A 12752-nucleotide genomic window follows, 5' to 3' on the forward strand; every position below is an offset into this window, starting at 1 on the left:
CAGACACCGGCTGTTTTGATGTAAATTGCTGACGTCAGAGTGTACTGATATTCTATGTACTTCCGGGGGTTCAACTTCCGTAAATACGGACGTTAAAAGGGTCAACCCTGGGGCGAATAACCTCGTTAATAGTTACAGTGGCATTCGCTATTTGGTATTTATTGTAAATGCACGTACAAAATTTCTTTTACTGCTATTTGCTGTCATTACTGAAATACCGTTCTTATATTGTAGTTTTATATGTAAAATAATACAAACGAGTCGTTCACCAATGAAGAAAACTTCTTTTTTGGAATTGTCGCATTTAATTTCTAAAATCAAAATGGCAATCAGTATGATGGGATGAAGTTGTTTTTATATGATATTTAAACATATAAACAAAGTCAAGGAGTTTATTAATGAAATTGTAAAACAATGTGGTGGCAAAGGGAGGAAGAACCTCCACGAAACAGGAAGGTAGAGGTTGCTTTAGTTGTATTTTATTCGACAGAGAAGCGTCTCCACATATGGCCTATATTCATTATGACAGGAAGTTAGATAGGGTCGCGACCATTGCGTACATTTCTGTACTTACAATATACCACTCGAAATATACAGTATAATTTCATACGCTTCATAGTTTTGTTTGAAACAATGCTAAAGCGTTGTTTAAATAATAACAGTTGTTTGTATAACAAAATGGAAAATTGAAGCTATGTAACTCATAAAAATCATTGACGAGGTGTGAGCGAATATGGTCATTGTGTAATTACCGCAGTGATCCGTCACTAAAGCAGGATGAAGAATTACAATAAAATATGTGCTAAATTGTTCACGTACATTCTCGTCGGGTATTTTTATAGGATCGTTCGTTTGATTGAAACCAAAGAAAAATTAAATATAAACTTACAGCGTCTTTTTACGTGTAATTAGATGGGATATAATTTAGAAGTCTCGAGTGGTCGCAACATCCTAATATTTCTTGGACATTCGTCCCACTAATATGAAACGTTTGAAAAACACTTATGCATAACATTTAAGTCATACATTTGTATAGGCACATTGACGTACACATGGACTGACGTGGCGACGTTGTGTATTGGGTCACGTTGCCCATGAGTGACCTGCAGCAGTTCGATATGACCTCTACTGAGAACAGCCGGTGTGTCGCCAGGCTCGCAGCGTCTCTTGCGTAAGGTCAGGGGAGATTTTAATTTAGCTTTTACTTGCAGTAGTAGTGAAAAGTTTCAATTTTGTTCTCGTTTATGAATGAATAAATTTCAATAAAATTGAGAGTTTAAGACCTGTTTATGAATGGATAATCTTGAATAAAATTGAAAGTACTATACCTGTTTATAAATGGATAATCTTGAATAAAATTGAAAGTACTATACCTGTTTATGAATGGATAAGCTTGAATAAAATTGAAAGTAATATATCTGTTTATGAATGGATAATCTTGAATAAAATTGAAAGTACTATACCTGTTTATGAATGGATAGTCTTGAATAAAATTGAAAGTACTATACCTGTTTATGAATGGATAATCTTGAATAAAATTGAAAGTACTATACCTGTTTATGAATGGATAATCTTGAATAAAATTGAAATACTATACCTGTTTATGAATGGATAATCTTGAATAAAATTGAAAGTACTATACCTGTTTATGAATGGATAAATTTCAATAAAATTGAAAGTACTAGACCTGTTTATGAATGGATAAATTTCAATAAAATTGAAAGTACTAGACCTGTTTATGAATGGATAAATTTCAATAAAATTGAAAGTACTACAGACCTGACCTGTTTTTGAATGGATAATCTTGAATAAAATTGAAAGTACTATACCTGTTTATGAATGGATAATCTTGAATAAAATTGAAAGTACTATACCTGTTTATGAATGGATAATCTTGAATAAAATTGAAAGTACTATACCTGTTTATGAATGGATATAATCTTGAATAAAATTGAAAGTACTATACCTGTTTATGAATGGATAATCTTGAATAAAATTGAAAGTACTATACCTGTTTATGAATGGATAATCTTGAATAAAATTGAAAGTACTAGACCTGTTTGTGAATGGATGTTAAAATCAAATTTAAAATACTAGTCACTGAGCTCTGATTTGATCAGATGCCTTTATAGTATTCCTAAAGTTGTGTATGGAAAACTATGCCCTCAAAAACTAGACAATTATTTTAAATAAATTTAAACAAATTTTAATACTTTTTAAAATGTTTTAATTTTAAACTATGTTTACAGCAAAGCAATTTATATATTTTACTTTGAAGTTAAAAATTGTACAGAATTGCATATAAAAGAGAAAAGTCATTTAAAGTATAATGAATATTCAATTTTATATGTTAAAACTCAAGAATATTAATTGACGTTTTCCCCCCACCAAATTCTGAATACTTGAACAATATAAAAATAACGTACAAGGTATTGTATCAAGTGTTGCGGACAAACTAAAACATTACATTGTGAGCGAGTGAGTGAGTGGCCGTGTATCGATAGTAGCGATAACAGTATCGATTGTGCGGTCAGTCGAGAGGGAGTGAGTGAGAGAGAGAGGAGCAGCAGGTCGAATCTCAGTCAGTTCAGTTTCCGTGCGGACTCAGTGTGCTGTTGCGGCGTGTCGTTTTGTGTCCTGTCACTATCATATCTTCTGTCGGTCCTGTCCGCTCGGTCCCTGTACATCATCGTCTCTGTACTCTAGAACTGTGGACTAACCTAGAACACACGATGGCCCAGGTAAGCGCTAACATATGTGCGTGTACGTGTACGATCTCTCTACAGTACTTCCACTATGATCTTGTTGTGGACTTGACATGTTCTACAGCACTCTTGACAGTTCAGTGTTCCCCGTATATGGCGAGGAATGCCAGGTTCCATCAATTCCCCTATCCCTTTCACCGACCGTGTTATTTCCGTCCGCGAACTCCGCGTCCGCGCGCGCGGCGCAGTTTCGGCCACGTTGTTTTCCACCGTTTCATCTGTCATAATATCCACTTGGAAATTCAAAATGAAAATTAAATTTCTACAAAAGTAAGCTGTTTCAGCCGTTAAGTCGCAAATTTCTAATGCGCCATTGGTCAAATTTTTGCATAGGTGATTTTGTTTCGGATTTATGTTTGTTTTCAATACAAAAGTGCGAAATGTAAAATAATTTTAGTGATTTCAATGGCACGAAATTTTGGTTCGGGTAATTCTTTTATAGTTTGTAAAGTCCTATTGTTAAAAAATTTGAATTAATTTGTTTTACGAGTAATGTTTGGCCATAACTGTCATAGAGTGAAATTTTCGTATAATCTAAATAGGGTGGATGTATTTTTAGTCAAACTTATTTCAGTAATGTGGCTAAAGATAGAGATAGATGATGGTGTTCAAACCGCCATCAATAAATCGACTGTCACACATTTTTTATTAGATATTTTCACTGTATTTTAGTATTTAAATGATTTTAAAATAAGATAAAATAATATCAAACAATGTTAGGGGAAGAAAGTTAAGTTGGTGGTGGTACAAAACTGCATTAACGTTAGGGGCGAGATCCTTGAGGTCAGGACAGAGAACTTTTAACATATATCACATAGATCGGGATTTCTGTAGCAGAACATAAGAGTTGTGTTATGCTTAGCATAAATCATATTTAATTTACAAACTGTGTGGTAATTGTACACCGCCGAAGCCTAGGAAAGTCCCTTGCGCCCCCTCACTAGAGCCGTCCGTGGGCTTGTTAAATCCATTTAGTGTAAATGTTCAATTGCCGTAGTAAACAATTATTATAATGAGTTTTATTAAACGTAAATTCCAATACATTAATAACATTATGCATTTGGCGTCGTTGTGGAAAAAAATTGTATTAAAAGGATCAGTATTGTATTGATTTGTTAAATACAGCATTTAACAACAACCACTCAGCTATTGTAAATTATTCTTAATATTTATTTGGTTGCAGGTACGGTATTTTTATGGCTTATCGAATCGCTTACGGTTGAAGAGTGTGCATTGATATTGATTCCGTTATCATTCACTTTGCTATCACGAGTGATTTATGGGAAGATCACTTAACACTAGTACTTCTGTGAATGTTGAAACATGCGTCGTTTGCCAGGGGTAGGTCTACGAGTAATGGCGAGGGGCAATCAGAAAGTTATCATTCATTTTATTAGCTCGAGTGATTTATTGAAAGATCACTTAACACTAGTACTTCTGTGAATGTTGAAACATGCGTCGTTTGCCAGGGGTAGGTCTACGAGTAATGGCGAGGGGCAATCAGAAAGTTATCATTCATTTTATTAGCACGAGTGATTTATTGAAAGATCACTTAACACTAGTACTTCTGTGAATGTTGAAACATGCGTCGTTTGCCAGGGGTACGTCTACGAGTAATGGCGAGGGGCAATCAGAAAGTTATCATTCATTTTATTAGCACGAGTGATTTATTAGAAGATCACTTAACACTAGTACTTCTGTGAATGTTGAACATGCGTCGTTTGCCAGGGGTAGGTCTACGAGTAATGGCTAGGGGCAATCAGAAAGTTATCATTCACTTTGCTATCACGAGTGATTTATTGAAAGATCACTTAACACTAGTACTTCTGTGAATGTTGAAACATGCGTCGTTTGCCAGTGGTTGGTTTACGAATAATGGCGAGGGGCAATCAGAAAGTTATCATTCATTTTATTAGCACGAGTGATTTATTGGAAGATCACTTAACACTAGTACTTCTGTGAATGTTGAAACATGCGTCGTTTGCCAGTGGTAGGTCTACGAGTAATGGCGAGGGGCAATCAGAAAGTTATCATTCATTTTATTAGCACGAGTGATTTATTGAGAGACCACTTAACACTAGTACTTCTGTGAATGTTGAAACATGCGTCGTTTGCCAGGGGTAGGTCTACGAATAATGGCTAGGGGCAATCAGAAAGTTAAAATTTAGCAACTACGGCTATTTTATCCGTTTGTACGCGGTAGCTAATGAATTTAAAAACTAATAACAAGGAGTTTATTAACTTAATTCCATCCATATTACAGTAAATAATTATTTTGGATTTATTTTGGTAATTATACTAATTTAACACGTACCGAGCTTTAAAGCGATAGTGCGTCAGTAGGAAGTCTTTCCGTTAGGTACAAGACTTTTTTGGAAAATATAATTAAATTGAAATATACCCTCCCGAGAACGTAGCTAGGAAAACTTGGGGGGGGGGGGGTTAAGACGACTGATATTTTCCTGTAGTGGACAGAAAGTAAGGCAAATGTAGTCAAACACTCATTCCCCATTTTGCTCCTAAAAAAAAATTCTTGACCCGTTTAATGTTGAGAACGATCTATCAGCTGTACATGTCAGTAATACTGAATTATTTAAATAATAATAATTGTTTGTTCAGGAAATAATTGAAAAATTGAAATTTGGGGGGGAGGGTCCGGTTCCCTTGGACCCCCTCGCTGGCTACGTCCTTGACTCTTGACCCTCACGCCCTTTCCTGAAGGGAACCACGAAACCCCTCCACGATTGTTGGACTCCTTAATAAAATACAATGTAGTAAGAGTATTGAGACTAGAAAATAATAATTTCTCAATTAAACATCAGAAAGTCGTGTAGGGATGCTTTCAGGGAGCCTGAATTGCTGACTCTGCCCTGTCTCTCTATATTGGAAGTTGCCCTGTAGAGTAGATCAAAGTGCTTTCTCATACAGGGTACTGACATTCACTGGTATGGACTAGAGGCAGAGAGCCACCGTACCCAACAGCACAGGGCGGCGGGTTTATACAGTCGGCGAAGAGTTCGTGGCTGGCTGCTGGGAGAATCAAAATGTAAACATAAATTAATTGGTTAGAGCCCGGAGTCTCATGTTGCATGAATGTAGGAGATAGCGAGCACTCATTGTTTGTTTGTATGTGTGTTGCGAGTATGAAGGGGTACAGTTAGGTATTTTATATAAAACTGACCTTTGCACTGCAATGATTTATTGTCATAATCCAATAAAAGAATTGTTATCATTAACCATAGCGGAGCTTTATTTAGTGTACAGAATGGAAATCCCGTACTCAATTGTAAAATAGGCGTAGTCAAAGAATTTAAGCAAGTAGTTCTTTTGTAGCAATGAAGTACCTTCTTGCAGTTTGACAATGTTTGGGATATTTGACATTATGACATTTCTTTGGCGGTATTTAGCGGAAATACTTGCGGATACTCCCCCCTCCCCACCTAACCCTTTCTACTTGCACTGCTATCTGATTACCTTACACACAAAGCCCTTGGCCGGCCGTGGAATGCCGCCGCCAGCGGCGGTGACTGCGGAGGCGGTGAGTGAGTGTCCTGATTGCTGAAAGTCGGTCGATTCTACTTGCTCAACGCCGACAAGTTAGCCCGCACGTTACAGCCTGTGCTAATTACGTGGACAAGGAGTCGATAAATACCAGCTCTAGCAAAAACCGGTGTTGTACATCGACAAGGTTCTGCCAGTTAGTACAGATCTGTGGCCACGTGTCTGTGCGATACCTAAAACAGGTGTTGTACATCGACAAGGGTCTGCCAGTTAGTACAGATCTGTGGCCACGTGTCTGTGCGATACCTAAAACTGGTGTTGTACATCGACAAGGGTCTGCCAGTTAGTACAGATCTGTGGCCACGTGTCTGTGCGATACCTAAAACAGGTGTTGTACATCGACAAGGGTCTGCCAGTTAGTACAGATCTGTGGCCACGTGTCTGTGCGATACCTAAAACAGGTGTTGTACATCGACAAGGGTCTGCCAGTTAGTACAGATCTGTGGCCACGTGTCTGTGCGATAACGAAAACTGGTGTTGTACATCGACAAGGGTCTGCCAGTTAGTACAGATCTGTGGCCACGTGTCTGTGCGATACCTAAAACAGGTGTTGTACATCGACAAGGGTCTGCCAGTTAGTACAGATCTGTGGCCACGTGTCTGTGCGATACCTAAAACTGGTGTTGTGCATCGACAAGGGTCTGCCAGTTAGTACAGATCTGTGGCCACGTGTCTGTGCGATACCTAAAACAGGTGTTGTACATCGACAAGGGTCTGCCAGTTAGTACAGATCTGTGGCCACGTGTCTGTGCGATACCTAAAACTGGTGTTGTGCATCGACAAGGGTCTGCCAGTTAGACAGATCTGTGGCCACGTGTCTGTGCGATACCTAAAACTGGTGTTGTGCATCGACAAGGGTCTGCCAGTTAGTACAGATCTGTGGCCACGTGTCTGTGCGATACCTAAAAACTGGTGTTGTGCATCGACAAGGGTCTGCCAGTTAGTACAGATCTGTGGCCACGTGTCTGTGCGATACCTAAAACTGGTGTTGTGCATCGACAAGGGTCTGCCAGTTAGTACAGATCTGTGGCCACGTGTCTGTGCGATACCTAAAACTGGTGTTGTGCATCGACAAGGGTCTGTCAGTTAGTACAGATCTGTGGCCACATGTCTGTGCGATACCTAAAACTGGTGTTGTGCATCGACAAGGGTCTGCCAGTTAGTACAGATCTGTGGCCACGTGTCTCTGTGCGATAGCTAAAACTGGTGTTGTACATCGACAAGGGTCTGCCAGTTAGTACAGATCTGAGGCCACGTGTCTGTGCGATACCTAAAACAGGTGTTGTACATCGACAGGGGTCTGCCAGTTAGTACAGATCTGTGGCAACGTGACTGTGCGATAACGAAAACAGGTGTTGTATATTGACAAGGGTCTGCCAGATAGTACAGATCTGTTGCTACGTGTCTGTGCGATACCTAAAACAGGTGTTGTACATCGACAAGGGTCTGCCAGTTAGTACAGATCTGTGGCCACGTGTCTGTGCGATAACGAAAACCGGTGTTGTACATCGACAAGGGTCTGCCAGTTAGTACAGATCTGTGGCCACGTGTCTGTGCGATAGCTAAAACAGGTGTTGTACATCGACAAGGGTCTGCCAGTTAGTACAGATCTGTGGCCACGTGTCTGTGCGATAACGAAAAACTGGTGTTGTACATCGACAAGGGTCTGCCAGTTAGTACAGATCTGTGGCCACGTGTCTGTGCGATAACGAAAACAGGTGTTGTATATTGACAAGGGTCTGCCAGATAGTACAGATCTGTGGCTACGTGTCTGTGCGATAACGAAAACTGGTGTTGTGCATCGACAAGGGGTCTGCCAGTTAGACAGATCTGTGGCAACGTGACTGTGCGATAACGAAAACAGGTGTTGTATATCGACAAGGGTCTGCCAGATAGTACAGATCTGTGGCTACGTGTCTGTGCGATAGCTAAAACTGGTGTTGTACATTGACAAGGGTCTGCCAGTTAGACAGATCTGTGGCTACGTGTCTGTGCGATAACGAAAACTGGTGTTGTGCATCGACAAGGGTCTGCCAGTTAGTACAGATCTGTGGCCACGTGTCTGTGCGATAACGAAAACAGGTGTTGTATATCGACAAGGGTCTGCCAGTTAGACAGATCTGTGGCTACGTGTCTGTGCGATAGCTAAAACTGGTGTTGTACATCGACAAGGGTCTGCCAGTTAGACAGATCTGTGGCCACGTGTCTGTGCGATACCTAAAACTGGTGTTGTACATCGACAAGGGTCTGCCAGTTAGACAGATCTGTGGCCACGTGTCTGTGCGATACCTAAAACTGGTGTTGTGCATCGACAAGGGTCTGCCAGTTAGACAGATCTGTGGCCACATGTCTATGCGATCGACAAGGTACATCGACAAATGCGTACCAGCTAGTACAGATCTGCCGGGTATTGTTTATTAATGTCACTCTGTATCAATGTTTTGCTGAGCGTTAGCGAAGCCTAACCCTTGGGGATGGGAAAATTTCAAAATCTGCCTGTCTATTGTCAGTTGAGGTTTGTCAGTTGAAATTGAGCTCGAAGTTCCATTTCTATATGAGATACACTGAGTTCGATTATGGAGATTTGGCTGTGGTTAGCGAATATCTTGCAGTTGTACCATAGCAACGAGATAATAACATAAATAATTTTGTTTACAAACTCAGCATACTCATAAACTTTAAACTTGATTTAAACTTGTTATATATCAATCAGCACTTGTAGCCTGATTATCCCGTCATGTCCAATAATGGTAACTTGGTGTGTAGACTTTCGTTATTTAAACAATGATTTGAAATACAACTTAATGAAAAAAATATGAACTCAGCACATGGCGAGATATATCGAGAAAGAATTCATCTTTAGAGTTTTGCGTGGAGTTTCATCACAGACGTGACTCATGGTTCGATGAAGGTGAATCATGGAGATTGGTGGAGCGTTGTTGAAACCTATCACTCAGTAGGCTGACACAGTTTGTTTAACTGGGGATATAAACATTTATTTGCCGTTTAATCGCATACAAGTTACGTGGTACGTTGGGGCGCACTCCTACTCTGTTACGCGACACGTGTTGTGACTTACTCCTACTCTGTTACGCGACACGCGTTGTGACTTACTCCTACTCTGTTACGCGACACGTGTTGTGTGACTTACTCCTACTCTGTTACGCGACACGCGTTGTGACTTACTCCTACTCTGTTACGCGACACGTGTTGTGACTTACTCCTACTCTGTTACGCGACACGTGTTGTGACTTACTCCTACTCTGTTACGCGACACGTGTTGTGACTTACTCCTACTCTGTTACGCGACACGTGTTGTGACTTACTCCTACTCTGTTACGCGACACGTGTTGTGACTTACTCCTACTCTGTTACGCGACACGTGTTGTGACTTACTCCTACTCTGTTACGCGACACGCGTTGTGACTTACTCCTACTCTGTTACGCGACACGTGTTGTGACTTACTCCTACTCTGTTACGCGACACGTGTTGTGACTTACTCCTACTCTGTTACGCGACACGCGATGTGACTTACTCCTACTCTGTTACGCGACACGCGTTGTGACTTACTCCTACTCTGTTACGCGACACGTGTTGTGACTTACTCCTACTCTGTTACGCGACACGCGTTGTGACTTACTCCTACTCTGTTACGCGACACGCGTTGTGACTTACTCCTACTCTGTTACGCGACACGCGTTGTGACTTACTCCTACTCTGTTACGCGACACGTGATGTGACTTACTCCTACTCTGTTACGCGACACGTGTTGTGACTTACTCCTACTCTGTTACGCGACACGCGTTGTGACTTACTCCTACTCTGTTACGCGACACGTGTTGTGACTTACTCCTACTCTGTTACGCGACACGTGTTGTGACTTACTCCTACTCTGTTACGCGACACGTGTTGTGACTTACTCCTACTCTGTTACGCGACACGTGTTGTGACTTACTCCTACTCTGTTACGCGACACGTGTTGTGACTTACTCCTACTCTGTTACGCGACACGTGTTGTGACTTACTCCTACTCTGTTACGCGACACGTGTTGTGACTTACTCCTACTCTGTTACGCGACACGTGTTGTGACTTACTCCTACTCTGTTACGCGACACGTGTTGTGACTTACTCCTACTCTGTTACGCACACGTGTTGTGACTTACTCCTACTCTGTTACGCGACACGTGTTGTGACTTACTCCTACATGTTACTACGACTCCACATGTTACCTCACCCTCGCCGTGACTGAGTATTTAACAATAGCAACAAGCCAGATTGTGTAGCAGAATAACTCGTCCATTGCTTTTAGTCCAGTCATCGTCTGTACCTTACCCTCGCCGTGACTGAGTATTTAACAATAGCAACAAGCCAGATTGTGTAGCTGAATAACTCGTCCATTGCTTTAGTCCAGTCATCGTCTGTACCTCACCCTCGTCGTGACTGAGTATTTAACAATAGCAACAAGCCAGATTGTGTAGCTGAATAACTCGTCCATTGCTTTAGTCCAGTCATCGTCTGTACCTTATCCTCGCCGTGACTGAGTATTTAACAATAGCAACAAGCCAGATTGTGTAGCTGAATAACTCGTCCATTGCTTTTGTCCAGTCATCGTCTGTACCTCACCCTCGTCGTGACTGAGTATTTAACAATAGCAACAAGCCAGATTGTGTAGCAGAATAACTCGTCCATTGCTTTAGTCCAGTCATCGTCTGTACCTTATCCTCGCCGTGACTGAGTATTTAACAATAGCAACAAGCCAGATTGTGTAGCAGAATAACTCGTCCATTGCTTTTGTCCAGTCATCGTCTGTACCTTATCCTCGCCGTGACTGAGTATTTAACAATAGCAACAAGCCAGATTGTGTAGCAGAATAACTCGTCCATTGCTTTAGTCCAGTCATCGTCTGTACCTTATCCTCGCCGTGACTGAGTATTTAACAATAGCAACAAGCCAGATTGTGTAGCAGAATAACTCGTCCATTGCTTTAGTCCAGTCATCGTCTGTACCTTATCCTCGCCGTGACTGAGTATTTAACAATAGCAACAAGCCAGATTGTGTAGCAGAATAACTCGTCCATTGCTTTTGTCCAGTCATCGTCTGTACCTTACCCTCGCCGTGACTGAGTATTTAACAATAGCAACAAGCCAGATTGTGTAGCAGAATAACTCGTCCATTGCTTTAGTCCAGTCATCGTCTGTACCTTATCCTCGCCGTGACTGAGTATTTAACAATAGCAACAAGCCAGATTGTGTAGCAGAATAACTCGTCCATTGCTTTAGTCCAGTCATCGTCTGTACCTTATCCTCGCCGTGACTGAGTATTTAACAATAGCAACAAGCCAGATTGTGTAGCAGAATAACTCGTCCATTGCTTTAGTCCAGTCATTGCCTGTACCTCACCCTCGCCGTGACTGAGTATTTAACAATAGCAACAAGCCAGATTGTGTAGCTGAATAACTCGTCCATTGCTTTAGTCCAGTCATCGTCTGTACCTTATCCTCGCCGTGACTGAGCATTTAACAATAGCAACAAGCCAGATTGTGTAGCTGAATAACTCGTCCATTGCTTTAGTCCAGTCATCGTCTGTACCTTACCCTCGCCGTGACTGAGCATTTAACAATAGCAACAAGCCAGATTGTGTAGCTGAATAACTCGTCCATTGCTTTAGTCCAGTCATTGCCTGTACCTCACCCTCGCCGTGACTGAGTATTTAACAATAGCAACAAGCCAGATTGTGTAGCAGAATAACTCGTCCATTGCTTTAGTCCAGTCATTGCCTGTACCTCACCCTCGCCGTGACTGAGCATTTAACAATAGCAACAAGCCAGATTGTGTAGCAGAATAACTCGTCCATTGCTTTAGTCCAGTCATTGCCTGTACCTCACCCTCGTCGTGACTGAGTATTTAACAATAGCAACAAGCCAGATTGTGTAGCTGAATAACTCGTCCATTGCTTTAGTCCAGTCATCGTCTGTACCTTACCCTCGTCGTGACTGAGTATTTAACAATAGCAACAAGCCAGATTGTGTAGCTGAATAACTCGTCCATTGCTTTAGTCCAGTCATCGTCTGTACCTTACCCTCGTCGTGACTGAGTATTTAACAATAGCAACAAGCCAGATTGTGTAGCTGAATAACTCGTCCATTGCTTTAGTCCAGTCATCGTCTGTACCTTACCCTCGTCGTGACTGAGTATTTAACAATAGCAACAAGCCAGGTTGTGTAGCTGAATAACTCGTCCATTGCTTTGGTCCAGTCATTGCCTGTACCTCACCCTCGCCGTGACTGAGCATTTAACAATAGCAAAAATCCAGATTGTGTATTGTTACTTGTTGCTGCAGTAATTTAGTTGTTACAATAACATTATCCTTAAATAGTGCAGTATTGGGGAACAGTGAGTTTGAAAATCGATTTCTCTCAGTAAAC

The 12752-nt window shown here is 41.2% G+C and overlaps 1 protein-coding gene across 3 annotated transcripts in view; it reads left to right on the forward strand.

Annotated features, from left to right (window-relative positions):
* The first annotated feature begins 2567 nt into the window (after positions 1-2567).
* Positions 2568-12752, forward strand: part of LOC124367282 (A-kinase anchor protein 1, mitochondrial) — an 89917-nt gene continuing 79732 nt past the window's right edge. For 2 of the 3 annotated variants that reach the window (XM_046823989.1, XM_046823993.1), the window contains exon 1: positions 2568-2741. The gene's annotated coding sequence lies outside the window, so the exon portion shown is untranslated. The remainder of the gene's footprint in view (positions 2742-12752) is intronic. The other variant, XM_046823994.1, reaches the window with a different exon arrangement.

This window comes from Homalodisca vitripennis, chromosome 8, assembly GCF_021130785.1.
Source record: "Homalodisca vitripennis isolate AUS2020 chromosome 8, UT_GWSS_2.1, whole genome shotgun sequence".
NCBI classification, from domain to species: domain Eukaryota; kingdom Metazoa; phylum Arthropoda; class Insecta; order Hemiptera; family Cicadellidae; genus Homalodisca; species Homalodisca vitripennis.